The following is a 13,594-nucleotide window of genomic DNA, read 5'->3' on the forward strand; positions in this document are numbered from 1 at the left end:
ATCGATCCTTCGCAAGTGTGTTCCTGCATTTCGCTACAACTTCATGGCGCTAGAGCTTTCCTATACTTAACACCATCGTCTGCGAATTGGAAAGAGATAGAAACATGCGCATTGTTTTAAAATGAGGCCGTGTTCATTGTCAATACGTCCCAGAGATGGCAGTACCGTACGACAGATGGAATTTTAGCGCCAGCGGCGAGAATGAGAACTGTTTTAAATACTTAAAATGGCGACGTTTTCCTTACTTGAACAGCGTGCAATCATTCGTTTTCTAAATTTGCGTGGTGTGAAACCAATTGAAATTCATCGACAGTTGAAGGAGACATGTGGTGATGGAGTTATGGATGTGTCGAAAGTGCGTTCGTGGGTGCGACAGTTTAATGAAGGCAGAACATCATGTGACAACAAACTGAAACAACCTCGGGCTTGCACAAGCCGGTCTGACGACATGATCAAGAAAGTGGAGAGAATTGTTTTGGGGGATCGCCGAATGACTGTTGAACAGATCGCCTCTAGAGTTGGCATTTCTGTGGGTTCTGTGCACACAATCCTGCATGACGACCTGAAAATGCGAAAAGTGTCATCCAGGTGGGTGCCACGAATGCTGACGGATGACGACATGGCTGCCTGTGTGGCATATGGCAAGCAATGTCGACACGCAACGACAGCATGAATGGGACTTTCTTTTCGTCGGTTGTGACAATGGATGAGACGTGGATGCCATTTTTCAATCCAGAAACAAAGCGCCAGTCAGCTCAATGGAAGCACACAGATTCACCGCCACCAAAAAAATTTCGGGTAACCGCCAGTGCTGAAAAAATGATGGTGTCCATGTTCTGGGACAGCGAGGGCGTAATCCTTACCCATTGCGTTCCAAAGGGCACTACGGTAACAGGTGCATCCTACGAAAATGTTTTGAAGAACAAATTCCTTCCTGCACTGCAACAAAAACGTCCGGGAAGGGCTGCGTGTGTGCTGTTTCACCAAGACAACGCACCCGCACATCGAGCTAACGTTACGCAACAGTTTCTTCGTGATAACAACTTTGAAGTGATTCCTCATGCTCCCTACTCACATGACCTGGCTCCTAGTGACTTTTGGCTTTTTCCAACAATGAAGGACACTCTCTGTGGCTGCACATTCACCAGCTGTGCTGCTATTGCCTCAGCGATTTTCCAGTGGTCAAAACAGACTCCTAAAGAAGCCTTCGCCGCTGCCATGGAATCATGGCGTCAGCGTTGTGAAAAATGTGTACGTCTGCAGGGCGATTACGTCGAGAAGTAACGCCAGTTTCATCGATTTCGGGTGACTAGTTAATTAGAAAAAAAAATCGGAGGCCTTAGAACTTGAATGCACCTCGTACAGTCTCGATCTCTTCTCATACGTTTCCCATATTTTGGACGCCTGAAGATAGACATTACAGCCGGTAGATTTGATTTGGACGAAAAGGTGAATGCCTGGCTACAATCACGTTTCTATAAACAATCCTAAACACTTTCCCATAAAGATATTGACCCTCTTGTCTCACAGAGAGATAAATGTACTAACAGTTATGAGTCGTAGGTTGATGGGGGAGCTGGGAAACTTTTGATATCAAATTGATTACCAAATTAATGAAATTGATCGATTAATTAGTCCAGACCATGCCTACCCATACCTCCAGCCCCAGATGCCATCATGTGTTTTCCTCACGGGCTGTAATGACTATGGATCACCATACCCTTCCACATCCCCACTCTCCCTCATATACACTGTTAGTGGGAATTTCGAATTTTTACAGAATTTTCGAATTTTGGTGAGAATTTCGAATTTTGGCGGGAATTTCTTTGTCTCAGGTCTGTGCTGTCGTCGCACTCCACCTCCCACCAGGGAATTGGCGGGAAATTAAAAATGGCGGTCCCCTTTCCAGGACTCGAACCTTGGTCATTCTTTACAGAAAGCCTAAGTGCACTCCTCAAGACATGAAAACTGCCCAGATGTAGGAGGCAAAGATTAAATAATTTATTTGTTTTGGTTGGGAAACTGAAGTAAAGATCGGTTCTAATTATGTAATTAGTTATAAAGACTGGGCACTATTACACAATTATAAGCATAGCGCTACACAAGAACTGCCTAAAGTCGCAATACAGCTCAATCATTGAGAATTCCATACAACTATTGTTATCATTTTGGGGAAAATTTTCGCAAGACGTCTCGAAAGTAGTGGCATAAGCACTCAAACCGTACCCTACACCTACAAAGTAGAAAGTAAAAATCTGGAGAATAAGGCACTATCTTCGCGGTCTTTTTTTGTGGGAAATCAACTGATAAAATGCTGGCGTTGGCCAGAGAGGAGTTTAATAAGTGTATTACCTGTAAGCATACAGATGAGAACTATATCTATCGCTGTCAGTGTTCGCTACTGGCGCCTGTTCAACAATCACACTGCATCTCAGATAATTGAAGGCAATTTACGCTCCCACACCCGATGGAAAGTGAATCACTGTTTTAATTACTTGTCGAAAGTGTCGTTAAAAAACCAGCACACACAATCAACCGGTCATAAAGCAACACATGTACGGGGGACTGGGAAAAAATAATTGTAATGGCAAAACTCCCGCAAAAACTGACCCCAAAAGATTGCAGAGGGGCAGTAATTGCAGATGTGCTCCACTCGCTGGGCGCTCACGAACTACTCAACTTGGACGTAGTCTTACCCTCCCCCTTTCACATCTCATCCCTCCCTCTCCTCACCATAGGTAGGTAAAGAGGTTTGTTCTACCTTGTCATTGGTGAGCCACAAAGAGATCCTTCTGGTGACATAGATAAACTGTCTCCAATCTGCGCAAATCAGTCACAGATATACAAATGACAACAAAACGATGCTTCATGCAATTTCTTAAACCTATTTCTCGGAAAGACTAGACTTCCCCTGGAACAACTACGAAATTCTTGAGAACTCTCCAGATCGCTTTTTCAAACGTCTGCTGCTTGGAAAACAGGAAGCCCTCCATCGAAAGGGGCCGCAGACTCCGGAGCAGCCTGCAGGGAGTGCCAGGAGCGTGTGGTATTCCGTAATGCTATTTCAGGTGTCTTAAATGTTTTGTAAGACACACATGCATGACAGGTTATTTACAGACACTGACTTAACACAAGAGATGTTCTCAGGTTCTGTAATTTCTCCATCAAGCTGAAAGACATTGCTTGATATAGATGTTTTCCTTTGGAGTGTAAATTCTCGCTTTTTCTTTACTCTGATGACGGTATCGAAATAATGACATTCTTTGGTGATCAGTAATTTTTGCAACAAAGTAGCCGAAGCATTTTACCCCAATTTCAAACAGGGTGGACGTGTTTAGGGAGTGTATAGCCCCATCATTTGTAATCGACGTGGTGCACATCACTGGATGTCATAAAATAATAAAAAGCGAATTATATCCCGCAGTCGAACGTAAAAATTATACCAATTTAGGTCATAAATGTAAAAGAAAATGGACTGCGCCTATGTTCGTGCAAAGAAGGCATTTATTATCATCATGATTGTGTTTTCCTTCTTAACAGATGCTTCATTATAAGGGACTCGTTGATGTTAAATAAAAGTATTCTGCATCGCAGAATGGGTGGTGTGGGGGAAGTCTAGTGTGTGTGAGATCACCGACGCAGCTGCGCCCAACTAGGGGGCAGCATGAAGGGCGGAGATGGTGCCGCTAAATTACCCTTTCTGCTGTCGAAGGATCATCACCTCAAGGAGGCTGCAACCTCGTGGCTAGCTCTGGTGGCTGCTCTAGGATCTGCCGTCGCTTTAGGTGAAGGGCTTCCTGTTTTCCAAGCAGCGGACGTTTGAAAACGCGAGTTCTCCAGAATTTCGTTATTGTTCGAGGGGGGGTCTAGTCTTTCCGAGAAATATGTTTAACAGATTACATGAAGCATCTTGCTGTTCTCTTTTCTCTATCTGTAACTGATTTCTGCATATTGGAGACAGAAGGATCTCTTTGCGGTACACCAACGGCAAGATATAACAGCCCTCTATCCCCACCTACGGTGAGGAGGGACGAGGGGTGGAAGGGGGGAGGGCGAGGGTAAGGCTATCTCCAAATTGATAGGTTCATGTGGACAAATCTGCAATTACTGCCCCTCTGCAATCCTCTGGCGTCGGTTCTTGCGGTAGTTGTGTTGTTATGGTGATTTTTTCCGAATGCAACATGTTTTGCATGATGACCCGTTCATTATGAGTGCTGGTTTTTACATGAAAATTTCTATTTGTAATTAGAACAGTGACGCACTTTCCATCAGTTGTGGTAGCATGTATTGGCTTCGATTATCTGAGCTGCAGGGTGATTGTCGAGCAGGCGTCTGTAGTGAACTCTGTGGTGAAACAGCGATAGGGTCAGTCCTCAGCTGCAAGCTTACTGGTAATACACTTATTAAACTCCTTTATGCCCAATAGATGTATCACATCAGTAGAATAGATTTACCGTAGAAAAAACAGATAAAATGAAGATAGTACCTTACTCTTCAGCCTTCTTCCTGACAGCTTGTTGGTATGAGGTACAGTTTCAGTGTGTCTGCCACTAGTTTCAAGTCGTACTGTGAAATTTTTTCTCAACGGGATTCACAAGTTGTGTGCCGCTGTCAAGTTTCGAACAGTACCGCAGTTGTAGGCAGTCCTTGTGTAGCGCTAAGCATATAGTTGTGTGATTAGGCCGAATCATTATCACTAATTACGTAATTAGAACAGATTTTTTGTTTAGTTTCACAACCAAAATAAATAAAGTATACTAACCTAACCTTCCTCTCCTACATCTAGGCAGTTTCCATGTGTTGTGGGGGGCACTTAGGCTTTCCGTCCAGAAGGACAAGGGTTTGTGACCCAGATAGGTCAACCACATTTTTAATTTTCTACCTATTCCCGGGTGGGAATGGGGCGGGTCGACAGCACTGTCCTGAGACAAATAAATTCCACCAAAATTCGAAATTCCCGCTAAAATTGGAAATTCCTGCCAATGGGTAGGTGGGGAGGTGTAGGGCTGGATGGGGAAGTGTGTGTCGACCCACATGCAGGCTGATGGAAACACATAAAGTCAGCTGTAGGTGGGGGTGCGAGTATGAGCGGTTAGGGGGGGGGGGGGGCTGTAATTCATTGATCAATTTAATTACTTTGCATATCAGTTTGATATCTATTTGATACCAAAAGTGTCTCAACACCCCCATCTCCTTACTTCTGTTATGTTAGTTAATTTTGGAATAATAAACACTTTACTTAAATTTTTTTCCATCTATCTCATTTTGATTTGAGTGCCTCTTGTATTTCACATTGACTATATACAGCACACTATCAAGTATTAAAAATATTAGGTTATTTGACATTCACTCGCAGGCAAACGTGGCTAAAAGGGAACTGCTTAACGATAACCTCATTTTTTTCTGTTTCCAGTTTTAATAATAATCATCGGTCTTCTTAATTCAGCGGAATGCATTTTCTCCCGTATTATGTCTATCAGGTCGGAGATAACTCCCCCCGGCACCTCAATATTTGCATACGGCGCCAAGGGGTCCATCCGCGTACGCCAGGACTCCGTGTTGGACATGTAAGAAATAAAAAGAGAACACAAACAACTGGTATTATTATGAAGATAAAACTTAATGTATCAAAGTTAGTTACCATGCGCTGGTATAATTTATGTAAACTAATCACCGTATACACTGGCGGAAAAAGAAGATAGCTGCATCCAGAAGGAATTGTGCGACATAAACGAAAATTGGTAGGGGTGTTTGTACATCTGAAACATGATATCTGTTAAAATTTCGCGTCATTCACGTAAGAGTGGCGCCAGTGGCGCCACTACGAAGATACAAATTACGTTTGCTTTAAATACACACAGTGACAGTCGTAAGGGTTAGTTACCTTTGAGATTGGACGAGTTGATGTTAGCAAAGAATGTCTTTATGGCGACAAAGACGCCATTATCTACACCTCACATAGCCTGAACGTAGTAATGCAATGGGGTTACGAGGACCTGGATGTTCCTTAAGCGATACTGCAGCAAGACCTGGCGGGAACTTCGCCAGTGTGCATGATTGTTGGCATCGGTGGTAACGAGGATGTACAGTCGCAAGATGGCTGGGCTCCTGACGGCCACGTGGCGTAACCGACATGAAAGACCATCACCTTAGGCGTATGTCCTTGGTGCATTGCGCTGCATCTGAAGCAGCAATTTGAGCAGCGGTTCGCACCACAGTGACACAGCGAACTGTTACAAATCGGTTATTTCAAGGACAGCTTCAAGCCAGACATCCTATTGTGTGCATTCCACTGACGCCAAATCACACCATTTGCGGCCTCTGTGGTGTCAAGCGTGAAGTCATTGGAGGACAGGGTGAAGGTGTGTTGTGTTTTCTGATGAAAGCTGGTTCTGCTAAGGTGTGAGTGATGCGGTGTGTTGCTAGGAGGCTGTCAGTCGAGGGCCTGCAAACAACCTGTCTGCTTGCTAGACACACTGCATCAGCACCTGGTGTTATGGTCTGGGGTCCGATTACGCATTAGAGCAGGAGCACTCTCGTGGTTATTCCAACTACTGCAAATCTGTATGTCCATCTGGTGATTCGACCTGTTGTGCTGCCATTCATGAGCAGCATTCCTGGGGCGTTTTTCAACAGGATAACGTTCGGAAATTGGAAATTTGTGGTAAGTTCCTATGGAACTCAACTGCTGAGGTCATCGGTCCCTAGGCTTACACACTACTTATTCTAACTTAAACCAACTTATGCTAAGGGCAACACACACACCCATGCCCGAAGGATGTCTCGAACCTCCGACAGGGGGAGCCTCGCGAACCGTGGCAAGGCGCCTAAGAACACGCGGCTACCACGCCAGGCGATAACGCTCGCCCACTTACTGCTGTTGTAGCCCAACGTCTACAGAATGTCGAGATGTTGCCTTGGCCTGATCGATAACCAGATATGTCTACAATCGAGCGCATATGAGACATCAACCTACGATAACTCGACTGTCGTCCACAAACAGCACTGTACTGACCGACCAAGTGCAACGGACATGGAACTCCATCTCACAAACTGACATGCGGCACCTGTACAACACAATGCATGCACGTTTGCAAGCATGCATTCACCAATCTGTCGGTTACACCGGATATTAGTGTACCACTATTTCACATTTGCATTGGTTTCTCTCACGATAACATCAGCCTCCAGTCTTGCAATGTTAATCACTTAAATATATTATCCAGACAAATGTATTCCCGAAATTTGATTACTCTACATTAATTGTTTATTGATGTTGCGATTTCTTTCCATCAATATACGAGGCCTGTTCAGAAAGTAAGCTCCGATTGATTGCCAAATTGAAACCACAGTGAACATCAGAAATGTTTTACTTGTAACAATTAGCTACACCTTTCAGCTACTTCTCTACGTAGTCGCCGTTCTGACTTAGACTTTTGTCACAGCGTTGTACCAACTTTTCAATAGCCTCATCATAGAAGGCAGCCGCCAGTGCTTTCCGCCAATTCTCCACGCTGGCCTACACCTCGTTGTCTGTGTCAAAATGTTGTCTTCAAAGACAGCGGTTCATGTGACCAGAGATGAAACTCAGGGGGAGACAATTGCGGACTGTATTGTGGGTAATCTCACATTTCCATTTGAAAACGATGCAGGAGCATCTTCATTGCCCCTGCAGAATGCGGCTGAGAATTGTCTTGAAGAAGAAACAGCACGACAGTTATGTAATGTTAGCTGCATAGCTTCAGGCGAAATTTCTCACCAGGCCCTCGTACTTGGCGGCAGACACTATTTTCTAGACATCTTTACGCACTCACTGCGAGCTCAGAAATGAGAAGAGCGACGTGATGCTAACTGGGGTTATACTAGAGACACTACCCAACACATCTGTGCAAAGCTTTATAGGATTTTCATAGTCGTTTCCATTTCGCGACCGATCGGAGCTTACTTTCTGAACGCCCCTCGTATATCGTGAAAGCGACGTGAACCTTAATGTGAGAGCTACAAACAATTGGTACTATTTTGAAATTAACAACGCATCAAAGTTCTTACCATGCTCTGGAATATATAATGTAACATTCATCGCCATATACACTGGCAAAAAAAACCTACAACTTAATCTTGCCTGCCTCAAGACTTCGTGTGATTAACAGATGGGCGATCTGCGTGGATGTCCCACATGGATGCTGTTGATCTACTACCTTACGGCCATAGCTTCCTTTGTGGTATTTCATCGTGCTCTTTAAGGTATTTTATAGTTTGTGTATTTCAGGCTCCAGGTTTTTGGGCTCGTACATTCGGTGAGATCTCTGGGTTAATGTATGATTCACCAAGTTATTCTGCTTTGAGTGGTGACGGAACTTATTGTCGGAAAGGAAGCCCATTGTGATTTTATTATTAAGAGAAAAATAAAGCAGGCTGTCGTGAGATGGTAGTGGTCTACTAAAACGAACAACACGGAGAAAGACGGCCTTCCGTCGGGGGGACAATATACTACATCTTTTTTTCAGACCTACCGTAGTCCCTATAGCACAGTATAAAACCACCCATCGTCAATACACCTATGACAGTACTACGTCGTGTTTCTGAAAACACGATAGTTGGTAGTTTCAGTTTGAGCACAGTTCTTTGGGCAAACGCTGGCCACACACCTGTCTCAAGCGCTATATAGTGCAACGATTTTTTTCGGACTTCTTTTCAAAGCTAGTCATAACTCATCCAGGCAAATCATAGCTAAAACTGATCCGCCATCTGCCGCACTTTCTGACTTCCCATCACCGACTTCAATAATATTGGCAGAGAGTGTAGCGCACGATTATGTCTCCAACGTATCTAAGCAGAAAGACGCAACTCTCATCCGTTTTCGAGAAAAGCGTGCTTATACATTTTGTATAGTCACTGTTATGCAGTGAGTCTACATCCGAGAGAGTAAGCCTTTATTTTCATGAGGGTGACGTCTCGGGATCGAATCTCACTGCCGGTGCTACTTTTTGGGAGTTATCTACATCAAAATCCGATGATATGCTTCGATATGCGTTGTAAATTGTGAAATTTTTTGGCTACAGTGAACGCTTTATGAATGTAAACTAAGTTTGTTTTGCAATAGACAAGACAAAAAAATAATACACGTGTAAAAATTCGGCGTTCAGTACATGTGTTGTTTGCCGTAATAATTACTGTTTTCTGCGATAACTATCATCCTGATTTGTGCAATGGTCCGTAGGTTACACATTGTCATTATAACAAAAATAGATTCAGTAATATAAATAAAACGAGTACACTGATTTGACTGAAAGTTCTCATGCAGCCATATTTTACTTCCAATCTCCTGTAGGAAAATGCTTTTTCCCTTTCTTCAGCATAAAGGCTAGGAAAGTAATAAATGAATGTTTGAATGCTGATAATTTGCACCATCCTAAATCTGCTGCTAGAATTACGTGGGAATAAAAATTTACCGATCCTGAGACCTTGCGCTAATAAAATCAATCGCTTATTCGCTTAGCTGCCGACCCCTTCAGTACCAGCCGTCATACGAAGAATACGAGTATAAGCACGCCTACAATTTTCAAACTCGATTTTCTTGCAAACGGTGGAGAGTTGCGTCTTCTTGTTTATATATACGTAGAAGTCCTGATCGTGTCCCACACACACTGTTAGTATTAATTAGACCCTGCACGACGCGCGAGACAGAGCTTGCGTACTTTGGGTATTACACTCTGTATATTCGGAAACCTCGATCCCACCTCACATTTTTATTGATTTCTGAATAACTGAAACCGCTGAAAGCTAAATAAATCAACACGGGACTCGGTCGCACTTTTATAAAGACGTTTGATAAGGAATATCACCTGCAAGAAAAATAAATTGTTGAGAACAATATTGTACTCACCGGCGCATCAGATGGAACTCCGTGATACAACTGTGGGAAAGCAGAACATGTGACGTAAGTTTGGTGTCAGTAGGGTCAGAAGACAACAGGAAGGTACGGAGAATAGAAAAGAGAGATGAGAAAGCTAGTTGAGAGAGTGACGACGGTAAATTGTATGAGAGTTCTGTAGAAATGTTGAGACAGTTGACGTTTTTACGCAGAACGCTGATGGCACAAGATAGGAGTGACTATTGAATAAGAAAACTGTCGAAAAAGTTTTATGTTTACTACTAGGTGAACAGAGTGAAGTAATGTGGTACTGTTAAGGGTGAGGGTGTATAATAACAGTTGCTGCCAAGAACAACAAATCTAAAATAATAGGTGCTAACTCAAAAAAATAATCACACAATTGTAGATATATTATTTCGTTTAACATTAACATGAGAAACAGCTTCAATAAATGATCGATGCACTCAAGCTGAGACCACTATAATCATAAAATTACAGAGTCAGTGGACTTGCCGAGGTGGATGTATCGGTTTCCCGACGAGTCAAAGAACCATCGGCAGGCGACACCAGTACTTAGAGGGTAGTAGGCTACATACCTTCACAGGCTTTCACTCTCTCCCTTCTCTCGTTTGCTCCAACACTAAAATGACACTACACACGCACACCCATTACCTTCACCTACACTTAACCGACACACTTACGCACGGAGGTGTCATACTTTACTACGGAAAGCTGTCTGTGGTAGGGATGGCCAAAACCAACCGATTATAATCTATACCGATATTTTAGTTCTGAACAACAGGATTTTTCAGTATTTGTTTGCCCTCGGTTGTAACAGGTTTTTTTAAATTTTTTAATAGTAATCACGTCAAAATGACGACATTTGCATTTATCCAAGTAGAAGTGTTAAAAGTATTCGTTTTTAAATAAACCTTTTGTTACAAAAGTAGTAATGCTTAACAGTAAAATTGCTTTGAAATGTTCGATTACCATATAAATTGCGCAAGGCGATCAGCACTAGTTTAGTAACAAGGCAAACACTTTACGTTAGATTCGGTACAGTACTGTAGATTCAATAGTGCATGTGTTGCCATGTGGCATGACCAAATGGACGACAAGTGCGTGTTTTTGTGTGTGTGTGTGTGTGTGTGTGTGTGTGTGTGTGTGTGTGTGTGGTGTGCAAGACTCGCTCCCGTCTGGAATATAGGGCAGATTCTTGCTGTCGTTCTCGGACATCAGTTGCACTGTAGAATGACACAGTCCCTAATTTGTAAGTGTTTTACAAAGGGCAGTAGCAGCGAAGTACAACTGTCCACTTGCTGTAAGATATTAAAAACGGGAGGAGACACAACAAACTTAGGAAACTGTACAAGGAAGAAACAATGCCCCTTGGAAAACAAAGTAAATTTGATTGATGCACCCATAATTCTAGATGTACCATAAACTCAGGATAATTACTGTACCTTTAATTTCGTGGTTACTTCATGGTAGCCGCCCGGGATTAGCCGAGCGGTCTGGGACGCTGCAGTCATGGACTGTGCGGCTGGGCCCAGGCGGAGGTTCGAGTTTCCCCTCGGGCATGGGTGTGTGTGATTGTCCTTAGGATAATTTTGGTTAAGTGGTGTGTAAGCTTAGGGACTGATGGCCTTAGCAGTTAACTCCCATAAGATTTCACTCACACACTTCATGGTAGAAAACTGATGCCATCAGAAAGTGACAATCCAGGTAAATCATCAGCTTGGAACCTTTCGCCCTCGCACGCGTCTCCTTGATCTACACAATCTGTGCTAGAGACGATGAGACAGATTTCTGCCACAGCCTCAACCCCATAGCGATCTTTTGTTTTTTAACCTTTTCTTAGTATGTAATAGCAATAAAAAACCGAAAATCGGTTATTTGGAGCGGTTTTAATAGTCAGTTTAAACCGGAAACGGAAATAAACCGAGCAAATGAAAAACGGTTCTTTCAGGGATTACCGCCATCCCCCTACTGCGAGCGCGAAGGATGAGAAAAATCTTTCCAATCAGGCGGCTGAACCTGCCCTTCAGTGTCTCCCAACCGTTCATGGCATACAACTTTACTTTCAGAAGGTAACACAGAGCGGAATAATCCAAGTGTAACACAGTAAGTCTTTCAAGATAAAGAAACGGGAATTTCAGTGATTAGAATTATAAGTTCGTATGCAGCAGATTCTTTTAGCAACATTTCATAACAGTCAGATGACTTCACTTGAACAAAATATATAAAAATACGTTACACAAATAAACATTTAAAAATTAGAATCTGATGAATGTGGTAATAAAGGAATCTGCGTTATATATGGCATCCCACGCCAGAAAAAAATAAACCCCAAACGTTAGTCTCAGATTCCAAAGGTAGAATTTCTACACACACGAACAGTTCATGAAGAAATTGCACGTTATAATACTAGTTGCGTAAATAGTATGACCGCATGAAGACATTAAAATGTGCAACATGATTACTTAGTGCTTAGTTCTGAGGTCATCAGTGCCTTAAGACATAATTAGGTGACGTCATATATGAATGATCCATCTGATAAAAGGAGAAATTCCCAGAGAGGGTAAGGACTTCAATAAAGCCACCTAATCTACTGAGATGGTGCAAACGACATTGTAATAGCCTTAAATTCAGTTTTATCGTGATAGAAGATACAATTTGGTACCTAAGTATCAAACGTACTTTGTTGTGTACAGATTATTTCGGGCACTTTACGTTTATCAAGAGAGTGAGCATAATTAATAGCGCCTGCAATTTACAGTAAAAACATATGCGCTTACAAGGGGAAAGAAGAGCTAATTAATTCCTAGTTGTGTTGCGCGTGGGGGATCTTTAGCCAGTAACCTTCGTTCTGCTACAAAGCGCAAGGGATACATACACCTGCGGACGGACTTTGCACCACTCTCAACCGGGACACGCCTGTTTTATCGCTACTTACGGTAATGAAGCCGCAGAGACATAGTTTATGCGGTCCCAGCGTGGGATTGCGCTGATTTAGAGCGGTACTCAACTAGAGCTGCGATCCCGAGTCGGAACAGGATAAAACGAGGCTGAAAATCCTCTGGGGCGCGAGTCGTCCATTAAGAGATGTTCGCTGGGAGCCTTTCCATTTCATACCGCACTCATGGAGCAAGTTATGTCTGTCATTCCACGGCGGAAAGTAAATGCAGTGTTCTGCGGAGTGTACGCCTGTTTGAAGGGAGACTTTTGGACCGTGGAGCCTCGCGGGGATGTCTCATTGCTGCAGCAGTCATGTTTTCTAACATGCAAAATTGTGTGCAAATATGTGATGACGATGTAGCAAAGCGTGGTAGTACGCTTCGTCTTTTTTCTCTACATACGACTTATTCTAAAACAAAGATCCTGTGACCCATATATAACTGATAGCAGGCCTGATTGAAGTTTCATGCATGCAACGTTGTCTACCGACTTTTTAGGAAACTACTGAAGTGTTGTTTGTTTGTCGACGAGAACAGATAGCAATGGCAGAGACTATCGTACATCCCGACTGTGGTGAAGTGCGCGTGTGATTAGATTTTTGGTGTGCAAGAGGTCTTCAGCTACTGAAATTCACCTGAGTTATGTCTAGTGTACGGGCCTGAAATAATGAGTGACAAACAACTTCGGAAATGTTGACGAGAATTTCAAAATGGCCGCACAAATGTTGACGGCTAGCAGGGGAGTGACGGCCCCAGTATTCGG

This window comes from Schistocerca americana, chromosome 1 (genome assembly GCF_021461395.2).
Source record: "Schistocerca americana isolate TAMUIC-IGC-003095 chromosome 1, iqSchAmer2.1, whole genome shotgun sequence".
Taxonomy (NCBI): Eukaryota; Metazoa; Arthropoda; class Insecta; order Orthoptera; family Acrididae; genus Schistocerca; species Schistocerca americana.